This window comes from Euprymna scolopes, chromosome 43 (genome assembly GCF_053919585.1).
Source record: "Euprymna scolopes isolate OS-2025 chromosome 43, ASM5391958v1, whole genome shotgun sequence".
NCBI classification, from domain to species: Eukaryota; Metazoa; Mollusca; class Cephalopoda; order Sepiida; family Sepiolidae; genus Euprymna; species Euprymna scolopes.
This window is the reverse complement of record NC_136524.1, coordinates 7,659,929-7,681,528: the sequence shown is the minus strand read 5'-3', so window position 1 is coordinate 7,681,528 and position 21,600 is coordinate 7,659,929. Positions and strand designations below refer to the sequence as shown.

General features: G+C 34.4%; 1 protein-coding gene and 1 pseudogene across 1 annotated transcript in view; one reads left to right on the top strand and one right to left on the bottom strand.

Moving 5' to 3' along the window:
* Positions 1-21,600, bottom strand: part of LOC145268406 (thrombin inhibitor rhodniin-like) — a 133,100-nt gene that overhangs the window by 90,160 nt on the left and 21,340 nt on the right. The gene's annotated exons all lie outside the window — the stretch shown is intronic.
* LOC145268403 (serine/threonine-protein phosphatase with EF-hands 1 pseudogene) lies at positions 2,342-4,383 on the top strand (annotated as a pseudogene).

The window sequence follows — 21,600 nt, the reverse complement described above, 5'->3', positions numbered from 1 at the left end:
TACTAGGCGAATTTTTCTAGAGTCTGCCCATTTTGCACGGTCTATTTTATCTTCGGAAACATTAAGCTATGGTTTTATCCTCGATTGAAAAAGTGAAATTTCGAGAAAAATGCAGTTTTATTTTCGGTACACTGACCTCTATTTGACAATATTTGTAGGAATAATTCTTCAAATTTTTGTTGCCTTTTTTTCGATTTTTTTTTTCGTTTATTTTTCGCGTATTTATTTATTTTATTTCATTTTATTTATCTATTTATTTGCTGTTGTTTCCGAAGTTTTCCTTCGTTTGCTTTTCTGTTGTTCTTAGTTTCTTTGTTGCTGCTTCATTAGACTTTTTTTTTTTAATTTTCTTCGTTTTTTAGTTGCTTTTCTAGAACTGTTTCTTCTCTTTTTGTTATTGTTTGATTTAATATTTAATCAGTTTAACCATATTAGATTTGAATTATTTCATGTTTGTGTTTTTAAAGTACGGCTTTAGAAGTTTAAATATTCCACTAACGTAAGCGAACAAACAAAATATAAATCTTCCTTTTTATTTCGCAGAGAAAAAAAATCACTTTTTATTTTAGTTTTTCGTTCAAAAGTTATTACGGGTAGATACTCTTTTTCTTTCTTTCTGAGAGAGAGAGGGAGAGAGAGAGAGAGCGAGAGAGAGAGAGAGAGAGCGAGAGAGAGAGAGATTATTCATGTTTTGTTAAAAGTAAGCGCAACGCCGGAATAAAATAACGAAACCCTTAATTTTTCTTTGAGAAAAAAAAGGGAATTCACTTTAGCTAAAAAGAATCCAACTTACGGGTTATTTTTCAAGTCGGCAGATAAAGCCACTTTTTTTTAAGTTGGGTTTCACGATTTATCAAGGCTCAAAGGCCACTCGAGGATAAAGGTTAATAAATGTAAGGTGTTAGTGTAGTAATCGCTAATAGTTTAAACTGGGTAGAATTTGGTTATTTATGGGGACGGATCAACAAGAATTTGTTTACATTGTATTTGAAGGCTACTATGTTGCATTCAATCGGGAATCAGGCCAGTGGAACAGTGTTCCACGAGCGGGCAGTTCTGGACGAGAAGCTTTGTTCATGGAATTTATGCTTAGATTTAGGCACAGGTAGCAGGAGAAATCATATATAATGGTTGTAGCTAGTCGAGTGTTTTATTGGGGTTCAGTCAAGCACTTGCCATGAAAATAACGATAGAGCAGCAACAGCCTCTCAACGTCTTTTCTGTGGGAAAGAGAAAAGAACATTAGGGTGCGTTTGAGATTATCGGGGAAATCTCGCTGTTTGTTTCTCCACGTCTGTTCTTTTTAAGGTTCTCGAATAAAATCTCTTTAATAATCCTTGTCGTCCGTGTTGTAGCGTCCCTTTTCAGGTCCTTCAATAAAGTTTCTTAAGAATGTTCGCCAGTGTTATGTGTTATGGTTGACATAAATCCGAGTTCCTTAATAATCCTCGTCACCAGCGTTGTAGACCGGTAAGGGTCCGGAAGAAAGACACACCTCGGTGTTTAGTAGAAACAAAGCATATTAAAAAGAAAAACAAATACAACAAATAGAGTCGTCCCTATTGCCAAGTGTATATAACTTGTGCATCATGCAGAGACGAAAAGTTCATTGTTTTTTGTACGATGGGCAACACTTTCTTTATTCTTTTCTCTTTTCTTTTTCTTTCTTTTTCTTTTTCTTTCTTTCCTTTTCTTCTTTCTTTACCCCTTTTCTCCTTTTTATTTATTTCTTTATTCTTTATTTTTCTTTCTTTATCTTTTTCTGTCTTTCTTTATTCTTTCTCTTTTCTTTTTTTTTGTCTTTTTCGTTTTCTTTTTCTTCTTTCTGTTCTTTTATTCTTTCTTTATATTTATTTCTTTTTATTATTCTTCATTACTTCATTTTTTTATTTATTTCTTCTTTTGTATACTTTTTCTTTTTGTCTTTTTTATATGTTTATTTTTCTATTTTCATTCCCTTTCTTTCTTTCTACTTTCCTCATGTCTTCCTTTCCCCTTTCTTTCATGTTCCTGGGGCTTTCCATTAACCGCCAATCTTCTAAAGCAATACAATTAAATAAGGTCCAACGACTCCAAAAGACTTCAATGTCACTAAAGTGAAAAAAAATAATAATAGCTGTGTCCACAAAACGAGATTATGCGGATCAATTAGGGGTTAAGGGTCCCCGCAGGAGGGGGAAATAGTTGATCTGAATATTCATAGTTGATAACCTCTGACTCTCGTTCAATAGCGATCCTCAGCACCTTACTAGTTGAAAATAAACATGACGTAAATTTGAAACGTAAATACCATCGGATAATTATGACGTCATTAATCATTTATATTGCATAATGAGAGAGATTGGATTACAAGTTTTGGTTTTAGCGCCCTTAAGATGGGTATATGCTTTCCCAAAGAAAAAGAAATGTGTACACCCCCTCCTGCGCCAGTGGTTAAGAAAGGCCTGAGACCTGCTGCTCCGATTTCGCAGCAGGATAAGAAACACCAAAGGATAGCGGCAAGAGAGAGAGAAAAAATGATAAAGATTAAAGCTTCTATTTTGATTCAGAAAGTGTTCCGGGTTTGGATAAGTAAATTGCGGGTCAGAAGAGCCCTGGCGTGGCATATCTTTCAAAAGGTCGAGTATTACGGCGAGCGGAACCAAATGAGGCTTAACCGGTTCTTTTGTGTCTTAATTGACGGATTTAGTGGCGAGTCTCAGAAGTCTAAACGCCTATTATGTCGCGAAGTGGACTTGGCAAGTAGTCCCAGCATGTTCTTAGACATCGATGAATTAGTGCCGATCCCAGAAACTGTTGGGGTCAATATATCACCACCATTTTCAATTGAGAATCTAAACACTTTGATGAACTTTCTGAAGAGGGGGAACACACTGCATCCGGCTTGCGTGATAAATATGCTTATCATGACCACAGAAAAAATGAAGATGAAGCCGAATATTAACGAAGTAAACATACCGATCACTAAAAAAGTCACCGTAGTCGGAGACCTACACGGTAGCCTTGAGGATCTGCTTATGATATTTTATAAGAATGATATACCGTCACTAAGCAACCCGTATGTGTTTAATGGCGATATCGTAGACCGAGGGCCGAAAGCAGTAGAAGTGTTGATGATACTATGCTACTGTTTTTTGTTGTTTCCAAATCATGTCCACTTTAATCGCGGAAACCACGAAGATCCTGACATGAATGAAAAATATGGGTTTTCAAAGGAAGTGCTCGGGAAATATAAGGAAGCAAACCGGAAAATAGAGACTCTTTTCAAAGGCCTGTTCCGGCAGATGCCGTTTGGGTCCATTATTGACCGCAAGATATTTGTCGTACACGGTGGTATTTCCAACATAACGAACCTAAATATAATTTCCAAAATTCAGAGGAACTTGTTTCATTCAATAATTAAACCACCAAGAGTCGTTGTCCAGGAAAACAGATCAGATTGGGAGCAATTAATGGACGTTTTTTGGAGCGACCCTTCTGCTAAACAGGGCTGTGAATTAAACCAAGCTCGCGGAGGCGGGAAATTATTCGGACCAGATGTGACAGAAAAATTCCTCAAAGATCACAATTTGGAACTCCTAATCAGATCACACGAGTGTAAAACAGAAGGTTACGCCTACGATCATTCCGGTAAAGTGTTAACCGTATTTTCATCGTCAAATTATTACCATCCAGGAAGCAACAAAGGGGCATATGTCGTGTACACGGGGGATGTTAAACAGGTACGAATTGTACAATTTATTAGTAATGCCGATACATTGGAAAGTATCAAAGTTAAAGCTAATGTCGATTCAATGGAAGGGAAGGCAATTAAAGAATTAAAGTGTATGATGTGTTCACACCGCCACCAACTGATGCAAAAGTTTCTAGAAATAGATCTAAACAAAACTGGAAGTATTTCAATGGATGACTATGGAAATATCCTAAGCCAAGTGTTGGGTATGAAACTTCCATGGCGATTAATACAGCCTATGATTTCTAAGAAGGATGAAAATAACCACATTATCTATGAAACGAGTTTTGAATACACCAAAGAGATACAGGAAGAGAGTGCCTCAGAAATCCTATTCAACAACATGGAGATATTAGAGACTATATTCCGAGCGCTTGACAAGGATAATTCCGGATTTATCACAATGGATGAATTCTCAGAGGCAATGGATCTTTTACATCAACATTCTGATATAGATATCCATGCAGACGACAATGAATTAGGAGAATTAATTGATATTGATAAAGATGGTGTCATCGATATCAATGAATTTTTTGAAGCCTTTAAAATATCGAGAACATGAAAATAAGATAAAAATCCCAGCAATGAGCAATCTCGCCGCATAAACTGATTTCATGTACATTTCTGAAAATAAGAAACAAATACAATAACGCTTTTCTTAATTCAATAATTAAATGCCTAAATAATATAAATATATATATATATGTAAATATATATATGTATGTATGTATGTATGTATGTATGTATAAATTCATATGTAAATTAAATTTATAGTTTCAATTACAAAAATCATCAAAAATCATAAAACTACATACTATTGAAGTATATATTCTCTATATAATATTTCGAATTGTAACAGAACAGCTCAATGAAAGTGAATTTTCACTTTCACGGCATGTATATCATTAGTTATCATTCCGAAACCAGAAAATGTATTTAATTCACAATCATAAGATTTTATTCATCAAGGTCGCCATATTATAATTTAAAATAATCTTATATGGCTACGTAAGATGTTTTCCAACGTTGTGTTTTTAATTCATTTATTTTTTTGAGGGGGGGGGGGTACAAACATTAAAATAAGTTTTTTTTGAGGGGGGGGGGGTACAAACATTAAAATAAGTTTTTTTGAGGGGGGGTACAAACATTAAAATAAGTTTTTTTTTAGGGGGGGGTACAAACATTAAAATAAGTTTTTTTTGAGGGGGGGGTACAAACATTAAAATAAGTTTTTTTTGAGGGGGGGGGGGTACAAACATTAAAATAAGTTTTTTTTGAGGGGGGGGGGGTACAAACATTAAAATAAGTTTTTTTGAGGGGGGGGTACAAACATTAAAATAAGTTTTTTTTGAGGGGGGGGGTACAAACATTAAAATAAGTTTTTTTTGAGGGGGGGGTACAAACATTAAAATAAGTTTTTTTTGAGGGGGGGGGTACAAACATTAAAATAAGTTTTTTTTGAGGGGGGGGGTACAAACATTAAAATAAGTTTTTTTTTGAGGGGGGGGGTACAAACATTAAAATAAGATTTTTTTGAGGGGGGGGGTACAAACATTAAAATAAGTTTTTTTGTATGCTTTTCCAGACTTCACATATTTTCATTTTTCTTTTAGATTTTTTCTTCAAATCCTTTTCATTCCATATAAAAATTGTTTCAAATAGTTTTTAAGAACATACATGTATCTCTGAGGAATTTTGTTAGTGGTCTTCTATTGTTCAACGAAACACGTATAAAACGTACTTTATAATAAACTTATGTATGAATTAAATACATCTGGCTTTGAAATAATAACCAATATATATATATATATATATATATATATATATATATATATATATATATATATATATATATATATATATATATATATAATGCTCCTTATGTTGAGTTGAGCATATTAGAAAATGATACACGATATACCATTGGCGTATTAGCGATGCAGGAAATTAATTGACTTAATGACAAAATAATTTCCCAACGAAGGACAATTTTTTACTAGTTTCAAAGGTTTTGGAAAAGTATATATATATATATATATATATATATATATATATATATATATATATATATATATATATATATATATATATAATAAAAATTACAATTAAATTTACCAAAATGATCCAAGATGGTAAAACTAAAGTATATGTGAAATCACCTTTTTCTTCACCATATTCCCTCTGCTTCACATTTTGTTATCAAGTAAGATCTTTGGCATTATTTTAATAAATAAAAATTGTTTGAATTTTGCATTTTTTTTAATTTCCCAATGTCTTAGTCAGATTGTGTCAAAATTACAGAAATATATTAAAAATAGAGAATCTATTTATGTTCAAAATCCTTCAGTGGCTTTTTGGACATCTTGTACTCTCTGTTATAAATTATATATTTGTGTGAGGGATTAGCTGAATAATAAATACAGGGAAAACTATACTTTTAACTAACATATAGTTTGTGTAGTAACTGGATTAACTAACAATACTTCCAAATTAAAGTATTCAATAATGTCTAGCAGTTTATAGGCGTCATTATGTAGCTGACAATTTCTGATAAATATTTTATAAATAATTTCTTCCAATTTTTATTAGATTTTTGTCTTATTTTAAAAGTTAAATCATGGAATCATCCTCTTAGCTTTGCTCGCCAAAACCAAATACCGTCCTGTATTGGATCAGATGTATCTTCGATAGCATCTTTTCTCTGACCATCATCTTTAAAGTGAGTGTTTCATGTTTGAAACTTACCATTCTCTTCAGATTACTTATGTACATTTTTTTATGAAGTCTGTATGGATTTTTACTTACGTCTTTGATGATCGCCTGATACTATTATTACCATTATTAACTACCTTGTTTGTTATGGCTTGAATAATCGATATCATTATTAAAAAAAGAATTATAATTATCAATTATCATCAATATCGCAGTCACTAACCTATTTATCCTCTACTACCTTCTATTTTTAATTATTATCACAATTATCACAAATAATTATATCTAAGTATAAAAGTTTATTATTATTATTATTATTATTATTATTATTATTATTATTATTGTTGTTGTTGTTATTATTATTATTATTATTATTATTATTATTATTATTATTATATCGACTATACAACTTTAAAAAAAAAAGGAAAAAGAAAAGGCTATGAGCGTGGGCAGGGTGGAATGAAAAGGGGGACGGGTAAAAAGGAGAAAGAAATGTTTTAAATTACCACAAATATATTATTTATGATTTGTTCCCCCTTTTTCTTTTTTCTTTTTCTTTTTTTCGCCCTTCCTTTTTTTTTCTTTTTTCTTTTTTCTTTTTTCTTTTTTTTTTTTCGCCCTTCCTTTTTTTCTTATTTTGTATCTTTTACTTTTCTTCACTATTTCATTATAAATGTATGTGGGGGTGATAGGAGTGAAGCAGGAATGGGCAGGAGGGAAACGTAAGCTGTATACTTTCTGGCCACAGCAAATTCGAGTCATATTAAAAGCATTCTCATAACGGAATAATACCGGTTAAACCTAAACCCTTTTTCGCATAGATATTCCAAAAAGTTTGTCAAATTCACGCTCCCCTACTAATTGACTCTATAAGCACTAGTATGTTGAGGATTTGGGGCGGACATCATACATGTATACATATACCGTTCTTTCCAGTCTTTTATTATCTCCATCCCGACTTTTTAACGCCCATTCCTTCCTACATCTTATATCTCAACACAAACTCTAATCCACACCTCTATTCAGTCTTCTTTACATACAACCAAATCTTATTCCTTGCTCCTATTTTTAACAACATTTAATGGAACCTCCTGATACTGACTCCCTGTGACGAGGAAGGCCAGATATTTTCATTGTAAACTTTGCTTTCTTTCGTATAAGCTGCATCGCCTGAAGAGGTCTCTAGTTACTAAAAACTAGCTGATCGAAACATGCTCATGACTGTGTAGTAACATACTACTGCTTATGTAAAAACAAATAAAGAGCATACCATGCTCTACTTCGGTATTGAGCACTCTTGTATTACTCTCGTAAAACTTCATTGGTTACTTCTAGAAAATAATAATCTCGGATTATATATATATATATATATATATATATATATATATATATATATATATATATATATATATATATATATATATATATATATATATATAAATTACAACATAAACCAAAATCATGATTTTGGATTGATTTCTTTCATTTTAGTCATTTGACTTTAACTTACCAGCATATATACAGAGCGGAAGGATAAAACTGTCACCCTAGAAAAGACGACATGATTCCGTTTCCGTTTGATGAAAACTGGTTTTCTTTTTTTTGTTGCAGATCATCTACTAGTTGGCCAGTTGTGTACAAATCCCAAGAATGATAGGATCCTTCTATCATGTCCGAAAGTGACACAATGTTCAACGAGTGAAATCAAACATGCGCCACTATATGACTCATGCTCTCTACCGATCCAAGTTATGACCACAGGACCATTGCCAGCACCCTCAAAATGCAAATCTGGACAGTTCAACGTTTGATGGCACTGCTCAACGAAGTTTCTATCCACAATTATGGTCTTTGGTGTGGTTTCAAGTGAATGCCACATTGTGCCACCTCACATTTTCAAAGTTGGTTTAAAAGTCAACACCAAAATGTACCTAGATGTGCTGACGAGTGTGGTGATCCCCTAGTGCAATCAGTAACTGCTGGCAAACCCTGGGTGTGGCATCAGGACTTGGTGCTGGCCTACATCCAAAGAAACCCAGACTTGGCTTCAAGAGTGCTACGACTTTATACCTTCTCTCACTGCCCCCACCCTCTTCCCCTGACCTGAACCTGCTCGAATATTCTGTTTGGTCATTCATCCCCAACATGACCTCCCACAACACCAAAGCCATCCTGATCGCTGCCATCCGCCGAATATTTGCCAAGCTCCCGCCAGCACTTGTGGAAAAGACATGCTCCCAGTTCCAGACTTGTATCGAAGTGGTGATTGAGCCTGAAGGCAGCTACATTGAATAGATACCAGTTCTACTACATAATCAAGTTATCTGAATTGATTTTCTCAATTAAAGTTTTAAAATAAAATTGTAGTGTTGTTTTCTTTATCGTTCCACCATATATATATATATATATATATATATATATATATATATATATATATATATATATATATATATAAAGAGGTGGATGTAGTTTGCTTGAAGCATTGTATAGTATGCAGTTAAATAGAATTGTAGAAGGCGGTACAATGCAGAGGTAATGGAAAGATACAAGCTGAAGCAGGTGAGAAAGTTTTATTAATACAACTTACAAATACATGTGTACATATTCATACATTTCTTAGACGGATTATATTTATATTTGCATAGTGGTCACCTGGGAAAGTCGGTCTGGTGGTATATCCGTGTTATATAATATTTCGAGAAAGATCTCTTCATCAGATATTTATTTGATTTTGGTTCAAATATGCTGTTGCAAACAGTAACAGTATCGCAGCAAGCAATTGCCCGGAACTTGTAGATAGTATTTTAATTTAATATGGTTAGGGTTTTTTTTTAATTCATTTCTTTATTTTTATTTCTAATTTATTTATTTTTTTTTTTTATAATAGTTTATCTTTAGTTCAAACGTGCTGCTGTAAACAGCAACAGTCTCGTGGTAAACAATTGTCCGGAACTTGTTAATTTTTTTCCTTATTTTTATTTCTAACTTATTTTTTTATAATTTGATTGAGAGGGTGTGGGGGCGTAGACTTTGAATAAATCGGTTGGTAAAGAGAGACTACTTGATTAGCTGTTCTAAGGGGGATAATCGTTACAGATATTTCTTCTCAGTTAAGTGTATAACGTTGCATTATTTTTTTTATGTATTTATTTATTTGTTTATTTATTTTTATTTTAGTAATATTATTCCTATTCTAGGGGGTATTTTATTTAATTCGTTATGTAGTGAATATATACTCATTTATGGATTCTTGTATCTTTAATTTAATTATATAGTAATATTCTATTGACTATGATTATTTATTTATACACGCAATATATTATGACGAAGTAGTTAGAAGTTATTTCGAGAGTTTTTCTATTTTTTTATATATTTATTTATTTTAGTTAACTTGGATTTCTGTTTTTGGTGTATTATGTCTTATTTGTTATTTGCAATTAATATTATTAGGCTTACTCCGAGAAATCAATTAGGCCATATGAGCGCACCATCTAATTCATATATCTTAGGCTTGCTATTTAATTGTTATACATGGTTATTATTATTAATATGTAGTAATCTTAAATAAGGATTGCTTATTTATTATTTTGTTTGTTTATTTATTTTGATTTATTTTAATTTATTTTTGGATTTATTTTATTTTATTTTATTTTTATTTTATTTTTTTAATTTTTATTATATAATGGTGGGATAGTGTGCGTTAAGTTAAGACTGAAAAGCCTAATTCATGTCGGCGATTAATCTTGGGATACAATTTGGCAATCAGGATAGATTCTTTGATACGAAGGTTGCCAACATTGCGTTCGGTGGATAAAATATCTACTCTGATAGATTTGTTAGTGTTGCCGCATTAGTGAAGGTGTTTGCGAACAGAAGAGGCTTGTGTTTGTATGTGTTCTTTTACTCTAATATGCAGGTGTCTCACTGAGCTACCGACGTATGATTGGTCACATTTGGTGCACTGTATGCGATATACTGTGTATGTATGGTGGCACATGTTAGTGGTGTTCACTGGGCAGTTAGTTAGAGTGCAAGGTACGTTATTTAGGTGGGTTATTATGACAACGAATATAACGAGTTCGTAATGAATGAAAGATCAAGAACGTTCTAGGTGAAGAAAGAATTGTTTTCTCTGTAAAAAGAATTTGAGTATACATGTTCATTTTGGCTAGTGCTATATGAGTTGGTGTTTGATACTGTGTATAAATGAAGCAAGCGCTATATATATGCATATATATAAGTTAGCTTGTTTTATCCGAGAAAGCATGCCTGTATATCTGTTGTGTGTATGTGAGTTGAATAAAATGTGTGTATATATGGTCGTTGTGTTCAGTAGTTCTTCTCATAATGTCTCAAAAAAAGTTCACATGTTATGTATGAAAGGTCGTGTAGTGCGTGAATAGGAAATACTTTTTTCGAGTTATCTCTCATTCAGTGCGGTTAAATTTAGTAGATGTTGATCAGAATCTGATGCTGATGATTATTGTAGGCATGTTTGTCCGCATGTTGGTGAAATTGTGCGTGGGCGTTCTGCTTTGCATAAGCGCACTGTTGTTTTATTTCTGCTGTTTAAAAGAATAACTGATATATAAAAAAGGTACTTGCACAGTTTAATCAAGACATTAAAACATGAAAATATCGAAAAAAAAAAAAAAAGAAGGTTATATTGTACGTATTCGTTATGGAACGAAGTTCTCTGAAAAAAAATTCACTTAATTTCATCAAGTACTTTTTATTTTACAGTGAAAAAACAATTTGTTATGGTACCGAGCAAAAGGTTCGATTTTTAGGAAGCAAAGCTAGTAATAAAGATGTCGGCGCTTTAACTGGAGTTATCTCCCCGTAGCGTTTTCAACAAATTTCATAATGGCTGACATTAACGCGTTCTCATAAAAACGTGTTTTTCTGCTGTAAAATAAAAACTACTTGTTCAAATTAAATGAATTTTTTTTTTCGGAGATCTTTAGTCCAAAATGTATATGTACAATGTAACCTTTTTTTCGATATTTTCATTTTTTTAATGTCTTGATTAAACTGCACAAGTACAAAAAAATATATAACAACATATCTTTATTGTCAGCGATAGTTATGAACGATTAGCTGTTAGGAGAGAGATGCATGCATAAGATTCTTCTCAGGCCCAAATCGTGTCGATTCTTCTCAGGCCCAAATCGTCAACTAACAACATCGTCGTTTTTGTTTGTTATTACATAATCATTTGTGACCACCATCATTTGTTATTATTGTAATCATTTGTGACGGCTTAACACTGTAGCCACACACAAGGGCGTTTTATTCAGCCATTGTTGTTTCACTGAATTGACCTGACTTTGGTGTGACCTGATTTTTGCTAAAAAAAAATGACCTTTCAAATATCATACTTTTAACTTTTTTACTTTATCTTCTTTTTGACAGTTGATCAAGTGTGTTGTTTCTTTCCATGCAGAGGTTTGTGTCAGGTTCATAATTTTTATTCAAATGACCTTTTGGTACACTTGATAATTATTTCATGTTGTTTTTTGTATGTGTCACTAAGTATACGCTTTTTTTTTTAAACGGCCTAGATATTTAACACTGTCTATGAGTTAAACAGAAAACCAGGCTAGACATTTAGTTTCTTACTGTAAATAAATCGCTAAGAAAGTTTTATATTTAAAATAGTTGTGGTATAAGCAAGATAGAAAAATATTTCAACCCAACTGGTGCGAATGCCACTCAATATGATGTCTTAATGATATCCGAAGTCAGTGCTTTGGTTGCATGTCTCAAAAGACTCAAGATTAAGTCTTGTATTGAGTGATATTATGAGAAAGAGTGATATTTTGAATAGGATTAGATATCCCCCACACATGCAATTTAGATTCCTGGAACCATCACTTCATCGGACTGTCCCTCTTCACATGCCTGACGTCACCACAAGTAAATAAGTACTGCCCATTATACTCATAGTAAACTCCCTACCCACTCTTGCTTCAATTACATAATTCCTTTCATTCAACTGTCTTGTTTACTCCCAGCATGCACTTGTTAGCCTCGTTGTGGTTTATGATGATGTTCACCAGCTCAGATCATCCTTTTCAGAGCTAATGTATGATGTGGCGCCTAACAAATATTGAGAGGCACAAAATAATCGGCAAAGAAAGATGACAACACACAATTTAAGCCGAATATATAAATCGCCAGTTTATTTTGTTGAGAAGCACTTTTTCATAATGCTTAGGGTTAGTCACCAGTGTTAAAGACGAGTTTAATTGGTCAGCTTACATTTTTAAAGATGATGTATCATATTATAACTTGCATGACAGTTTGGTGAACTGCAAGACAAATGGATCCATTGACCTGTGGTTGAAGGACAGCTTGGTGAACTGAAAGAGAAATAGTCCCGTTACATTATGGCTGACAAACAGCTCAATGGGCTGAATAATAAATGATCTGCTATACATGGTTTGCATGACAGATTAGTGGACTATAAAACAAATGGTCCTGTCTTACTGTAGTTGGAGGATAACTCTGTAGACTAAAGAAGAAACTGTCCTATCATACCGAGGTTGAATGGCAGCTCAGTGAATTCTCATGTTATACTGAAATTGAATGACTGCTTGCCGGACTGCAATTGCACTACAGTTTAAGGACTGATCGAGTCAATGGTTGGGTAAGTGGAGCAAATAGATAACTGGACAGGGTTAGGGTTAGGGTTGGGGTTGCTGGAACAGTAGCAGGAGCAGCTGATAGCATTAACAGACAGCTCAGCAGTCCGGTGAATTTGCAAAAGTCACAACCACAGTAGTTGGCTCTATGGACTAGTTCAGTTTCTCAAACCAAGACAAGCGTGTTGCTGCTAAATAGGAAAATACGTCACTAATTTTTGCGACAAAGGATAAGCTACAAACTAATATCTGAAATGCAATCACCTGAGTTCTTGAAAGCTAGAATAAGGAGCAATGAACAAATACTTTGTTTTTAATACCCAATGCCGAAAACAATTTTCTGTTCGCTCACTGTTAAAGTTTTTCTTTATTGAATTGACAATATGATGGGCCCATCCAAAAAAGAAAAGATGAAGGTCATGCCAACAAAAGTTTGTTACTAAGAAAGCGGTAAATTTAAACAGACCATGGCACATTGTTGCTAGATTAGAAAATCAGGAAAAACATGTAAAGTCCATCCATACAAAATAATTACTTTTTATTGATCGCTTAAGACTATAAAACATAAATAGTTTGTAGAATACAAAAGTTCAGAAAGTCCCAAGAACGTTCTGGTGAAAGAAGAACTGTTTTATCTGTAAGAATACGTTGAGTACATGTGTTTATTTCGACTGTCACTTCGTATGCATATATGTGCGTGTGTGTAAATGGGATAGGTGTGTGTGTGTGACATAGGATTAAATTAAGGCTAGACATTCTAAAACAGGCAATGACTTTTGAAAATATCGGCGAAAAAAGCGTCCTCTTCCTGTAGAAAAGTGCCCAGTTGAGGGTGAAGGAATTAATGTTTTCGACCATTTTTTTTTCGATATTTGTCGTCCGAAGGGTCGAGCTTCAAAATGATATCATTCTTGTGAAAATCCGTTGCCACTCTCAAAAGTTTTTGCGAGGCATACAAACATACATACATATATACATATATACATACATTTCAACAGATTTTTGCCTTTTATATTAAAGAAGATTACAATATAATCATTATCATATCTAGCCTATTATGTTACTAAACATATAATAATCATTTTTTTTCGATATTTGTCGTCTGAAGGGTCGAGCTTCAAAATGATATCATTCTTGTGAAAATCCGTTGCCTCTCTCGAAAGTTTTTGCGAGGCATACAAACATACATACATATATATATACATATATACATACATTTCAACAGATTTTTGCCTTTTATATTAAAGAAGATTACAATATAATCATTATCATATCTAGCCTATTATGTTATTAAAAATATAATAATCATTACAAATATATTTACTGATATCTGTACAGTATGAATTTTATTCAACATTACCGAAAAACTTCACATAGAAGTATTCATATTAAAAAAAAAAGAACTGTTTTATCTGTAAGAATACGTTGAGTACATGTGATTATTTCGACTGTCACTTCGTATGCATATATGTGTGTGTGTAAATGGGATAGGTGTGTGTGTGTGTGTGTGTGTGTGTGTGTGTGTGTGTGTGTGTGTGTGTGTGTGCCTTTTTGTTAGTGATAGAGGGTGTGTATGAACTGAATATCTGAGTTTAGTGAGCAACGTGTGTGTGTTCTGTTGGGTCTACAAACGCCCATGAATGTTTCACATGATATTGTGATAGCCTTCGGCACAAGGACGAAGCGATGTTAAGAATGCCTTCCACGTGGTTAACATAAAAAAATACAGAAAGAGAGGTGGATAATTAGTTTTACTCGTTAACCATTAAAACAAAGAGGATAGTGAATTAAATGAGTTTGTAATTAACTTTTGCCCGGGTTGAGAATATTGGTATAAGGACGAAATAAAAAAAAAATTTAAGATAGAGTAAGAGGTGGGATCGAACTCAAAAACATAGGATAATTAGTTTTCTTCACTAACCATTAGGGCGAAGAGGATAGTGAATTCAATGAGTTGGTAATTAACTTAAGAATCATAGGAGTCGTTAGCGATAGAATGGTTTTGCTTTATTATATGAAAAAGACAAACAAACACTCGAGATGATGGCTCGGTGGGACTTTTTTAAACGTGATAAAAAAAAAGGAAAGAAACGGTGTCTGTTTGTGAATCTCAGATATTATGATCTCGGAAGTATAGGAAAACTTTTTGCGGAATTTAACCAACAGCAAAACCCCGATCTGAAAAACCTTTTGCAGACACATACAAACACTTGCGCCCAATTTGCTTTATATATATATATATATATATATATATATATATATATATATATATATATATATATATATATATATATACTAGCCTGGGTACCCGGCGTTGCCCGGGTGTTTGTAGGTGTGTGTTGAGTAAAAAAATAAAAATAAAAAAAAGTGGTAGTAGGCAGGCAAGCTCGATCCCGTACCGTGAAGGAAAAAGAAAGTGAAAAAAAATGTGGCGCTCATCGCCAACAAACCGGAAGTGACGTATGATTAAATTAAGGCTAGACATTCGAAAAAAGGCAATGACTTTTGAAAATATCGGCGAAAAAAGCGTCCTCTTCCTGTAGAAAAGTGCCAGTGAAGGAATTAATGTTTTTGACCATTTTTTTCGATATTTGTCGTCCGAAGGGTCGAGCTTCAAAATGATATCATTCTTGTGAAAATCCGTCGCCTCTCTCGAAAGTTTTTGCGAGGCATACAAACATACATACATATATATATACATATATACATACATTTCAACAGATTTTTGCCTTTTATATTAAAGAAGATTACAATATAATCATTATCATATCTAGCCTATTATGTTATTAAAAATATAATAATCATTACAAATATATTTACTGATATCTGTACAGTATGAATTTTATTTAACATTACCGAAAAACTTCACATAGAAGTATTCATATTTAAAAAAAAAAATAGTTATTCAAAAATATATTTACCAAGTGGGCTACAATGAGAATATGGTATATAATTTTTTGTATTCCACTTTCTTCGAGATGTTTGGAATGGAACTAAATACGAAACAACGATAAGAGAACACTAAGAATGGACATCTGGGTGGAAATTGTATTGCATTTTCTCATAAAACCGAACCAAATATTCTGCACCGTTTTAAAGACACGCTGTTTTAAATCAGATAGCTTTTCATTGTTTTTGGAGTTTTTTCGAGAAAAGTTGAAGACATTCTTCACGGAAGAAGACTTCAAGGAATCAAAGAATCCTCCCACTATTTCGTAGATATAGATTAACAAAAACATTTACAATAAAAGAGAAACACGGGGTTCTATTGCAACAGGATAAAAAGGTTGAGAAACGTTGTTCTAATAGAAGATAAAATGATAAATTTGAGGAACATCCAACTTCGCAGTAAACCTGAGGAACATCCAAGTCTGCAGAAAACAGTCAGTTTGATCAGATTCAGTTCCTGATATTAAACTTCATCCATAATATAATTTCCAATGAGAGTTTCAGTTTTCCCAAGAATATTAATTAACTACTGTACTTTGGGGTGATTGCATAAATCCGGGGGTAATTGCATAAATCCGGGGGTAATTGCATAAATCCGAGAGTAATTGCGTCAACTAAAAAAAAAAAGTGCTCTTTATATGGATGGTTGCCAAAAGAGAACTTTTAGTTAGTTGGCGCAATTACCCCAAAGTACGGTAGTAGGCAGCCTGGCGTTGCTTGGCCATACACTTAAATACGATATTTTAATTCATGTAGTTTTCATATTTATTATTATAGAGCCAATTTTCTATTGATTATTATGTTGTACCCAATTTATAGTAGTGATTTTAAAAGTATAAAAATATGACTTGGGTGTCATCAGCTAGAAGGGAAACCCAAACATGTAGCTTAATCAATGTAAGATGGTAGTGTAATAATCGTTAATGAATGTAAGATGGTAGTGTAATAATCGTTAATGGTGTGAATTAGGTAGAATTTAATTATTTATGAGGACGGCTCAACAAGAATTTGTTTACACTGGATTTGAAGGCTACCATGTTGTATTCAACCGGGAAGCAGGCCAGTAGAACAGTGTTCCACAGGCGGCCAGTTCTGGGAAAGAAGCTTTGTTCACGGAATCTGCGTTTAAATTTAGACACAGATATATAGTGGGGGAAATCATATATAGTGGTTGTAACTAGTTCAGTGTTTTTTGTGAGAGTTTGGCAAGGAGTGTGGGGGGCAAGATTGGAGTTCAGTTGAGCACTTGTCATGAAAATAGTGATAGAGCAGAGATAGACTCGCAACGTCTTTTGTATGGAAATATATGCGCCTGTAGAACGCTGTTCAGCTGGCCTGCTTCCCGGTTGAATACAACATGTTAGTCTTCAAATCCAATTTAAGCAAGTTCTTGTCGAGCCGTCCCCATAAATAATCAAATTCTATACAATTTACACCATTAACGATTAGAACACTGCCACCTTACATTCATTAACCCTTATCCTCGAGTTACCTTTGGGCCTTAATAAGTGGTAACTCCCAAGTAGAAAAAAAGAAGAGAAAAGGGCATCACTTCCAATCTCAAACAGTTCCACTCTCTGCACATTAAACAGGATGGAATGTTATTAAAGACTAGTGGGGGGGGGTACCCAGCATTGCCCGGGTGTTTGGAGGTGTGTGTGGTTTTGGGTAAATCATAATACCCGGGTGTTTGTGTCGGGGGGGGGGGGTAAAATAAGTATGAAGGATCGAACCCGAACCCTTGAGTTGAAGTTGGAAATTAAAGTGTGAAAAAAAATGTGCAACGTTAGCCACTGGGCCACCACGAAATAGTAATGGAAACATGTTTGAATTTATTTAAGTATTAAAACTTGGCAGGTGCCCGTACTTAATGAGGTCAACTTTAACTGCAGGGCAGTATTTTTTATTTTTTTTGTTGTTTCCCCAAGATTTTGTAGGGAAAATTGAATAGCAATTGTCTGATATAAGAGAAACTCCACATTGATCAAAACTGATTGCTTTCTGACTTTTCCGGCGATCGTGACCGGAAAAATGCCGCCAGAATTCGTTTCACTTTTATTATACGAAAAAGCTTAATGCACATGCGGCGATCGAAAAATGTTGAATATTTATCTTTTCAGAGTCGAGCAAATTAAATAGACAGGCGACTCCCGTTGTTAACTGGTAGATATTATCATTTAGACGTGATATAAAAAGTTTTAAGAAGAAGTAAGTCGACCGATTGCTTCTCGGAAAAAAGCCTTTCTCGGACATATACAAAAAGCGAACATACATACACACACACATTTTCACTTTTATATATATAGACTAGCGGGGGTATCCGGCGTTGCCCGGGTGTTTGTAGGCGTGTGTATGGGGGGGGGGGGTAATAACCCTGTTTAAATATTATAAAAAAGACAATGCAAAAAAATCGGAAAACCTAAAACCAAAACGGAAAAAAAAATGGCATAAATAAACCTGTCGGATCGAACCTGCAATCTTAAGATAACAACGCTGTGTGTATAGGGGAGGGGGGGGGGGTAAACTAAAGAATAAGCGAAGTAATAAAAAAACGTTGCCCGGATGTTTAAAGGTGTAAAAGAAAAAAAATATAGTTTTGGTTGAGAGGCGGGATTGAACCCGGAAGCCTTGATGCGGAGGTGGAAACAAAAGCCAACCACTTAACCGTCTCGACCACAAGTGAGAGTAATTGATTAGTGTGTTAAGTGAAAGCTTATAAAGCGAGTGAAAGACGTTTGATCGACAGGAAGACGCTAAATGAGGTCATCGTGGGATCGTTACAATGATGTGGCAGTATTTTTAGTTTTCGCTTCCCCCAGATGATGGTGAGTGGGGGGGGGTGAAAGCAGCTCCTCATTTAAAGGGGATTGTCCAAATCGATTAGCAATTGTCAGATATAAGGAGAAACTCCACATCGATTAAAAGCTGATTGCTTCCTGGACGTTTCGGCACAAAAGCCGAGAATTTTGGCCCCGGTCTTGACATTATCTACTCCCAAGGCCTCATTTGGGGTCCGAAAGAGCTTAGCCCTCCGGGGCTAGTAAGGGGGGGGGGTAAAAACCGGGTCTTTGCTAAAACTATGCTAGACTTGCTTGAAAGCAAGTACTTTATTAGGAAAAAACCTACACTAGAATCGCTATTATTCTGTAAACAACCGCCTACATTCTTACCAGGACCTACTTAAAACAACAGCTCCTCAGCTTTCGGGATGGTGGGCGACATTCTTTCTGTTTAAAAGAGAAAATTCCTATTTACAAAGAACAAAACAAAACTTAATATATACAAAACAAGGGTTTTTTTTTTGTTTTTGTTTGTTTCTATATAAATGGGGGTGAGATGATTGGGGGGGGCAAACTAATAAACATCCAAAAAGAAAGAAAAATAAAACAAATAAACAAAATGCCTATGGGGGCGGGTTAGTAAGGGGACCCTCCCTTCCTACATTGCTAATCATCAAATGGAACGACCACTATCTTCCGGTCCCCTCCCTAAGGGGAAAGGTGAAAGCAAGCAGGTCGTTCCCTAATGGGGAGTGGAGGATCTAAAGGACAGCACTTCCACGAAAGTAACTTAGGGTTGGGGTCATCAGGGATAGACGGCGTCTTCCAAGATATAGTACGTAATGGGCAAAAACAGAATGAGGACAAAACAAACAGGTGGACTGGGCATCTTTGGAAGTTCTCCTAGTGCCAGCTACAAAAATAAAAAGGCTTGGGAATGGGATCGACACTCATACGGACCCTAGTCTAGGCCCTAATAAAGTACATCTTTTCCACTCTTGGTGGTTATAAAGCCTAACTATCTAACGTCTACCCATGATACAAAGTGAACTTTGTTTACCCAAAGGGCTGGGTTCCGAGAAAGAAAAAACCCCAGCACCTCAGGACCAATACAACTAGGGGGGAAATACGAACTCGAACCTAGCGCCTCGTCGGATGCACAAGCTAGCGTTGTGCACCCATCTCCTATCAAAGTCTATGCAGTGCAATCTTTCCCAATCCCATCTGATCTTCATTTTAAGTTGATGCTTAAAATAAATAACCAGATCGTGATCCGAAACAGATCGCCCCTCATAGACAATGCCCAGATGTGAAACTCACATCACTAATTAAGCTACAGCTAGGATCGCTAGAAACACCGCCTGTTTCTCCCTCGCAAACGACGGGTCCACATTGTCGACAACGTACACTAAATCAAGTGGCACCAACTGCTCGGGGTCGATGCAAGCCGTTACCTCTCCGACATACTTCCAGAGACTCTGCACCCCGCTGCAATGAAAGAATGCATGTTCTTTCATCTCCTCCTCCTCTTGGTCGTTGCAGCATGGGTACGGGGGAAAATAGTAATCTTTGTCTCTGAAATCCCCGGCTAGTCTGCCAAAGAGTGGCAGCGCGTCCCGTACTAGCCTCCAGGTGATGGAAAACTCGGAATTATTCAGATAGCTACTGGCAGGTGCCCAACTCCAAAGTGAGAGAACTTCCCCCCTTGACAGATGCAGCCACTCCACCAGTGGATCTTTCGCGGTACCCACCACTAATTCCTCATATAGCCTCCTCCTAGACCGTGCAAGGTCATTGAACCCCAGCAATAGAGCAGGTCGATTTGCAACTTTTTTCAGAAAATCAACATGGCACTGGTGATGATAGTTGGAATTTGATGTGATAAGAATATATACCAAAAATTAGATTCCCATCTTGAACAGAAAATTGAGCATTTAATTTTAAAAATCGTGTAGAAAAATGCTGCGAAATCCTTCATTTTCATAGCATTTTTCACAACACTGACTTTGAAATTTCATTATTTTTATAAAATATTCAATTAAAATTGATATATTTATATGAAATACATTGAAAGAAAAAAAAATGCATGAATTATAATTTTAATTATGAATCACAACTAGCAAAATATCTAAACTTTTACTGCATTAATTAAACAAAAATTGTAAAAAAAAGCTAATTAGCATCTAAGTCCTTTAAATTTCACAATCTAAAAAGATATGTGGAGATGTATTAAACAATATTTTAATTCTGTAACTTGTTACAGAACCATGTATTTTAATTTTTTTATTAAACACAATAATATAGACTGTTGTAATAGAACTAAATTGTTCTGTATAACTTCTTTTCAAGAAAAATTAACATCTAATTTGCTGGCACAATGACTTTATAATGATATATCTATGTCTCGCTTCCTGCCCATATACAACTTTTTGAGAAAAATCAATCAAATTTGACCAGTGTTTGGCTGCAAAATTGATAGCAGTAACCGTTTCCAGTCTTTTTTTTTTTTTTTTCAGTTGTTCACTATTTCTGGAAAAAAACAACACAAAAAAACGATTATTTGAAAACACTAATTTTTTATATTTTTGTGATGAAATATGAATAAAACTGACTACCGTTTTGGTAAATTGAGAAAACTAATAAAATTTAATGGATAAATATTTATTTACCTAATGGACAAAATCGTTTGAATGCCCTCTTTTCTCACATCCAATTCATCTGAGTTTATCATCGATATGATGTTTTCCAGAAGTAGTGCAAAAGAACTATATTTGGAACT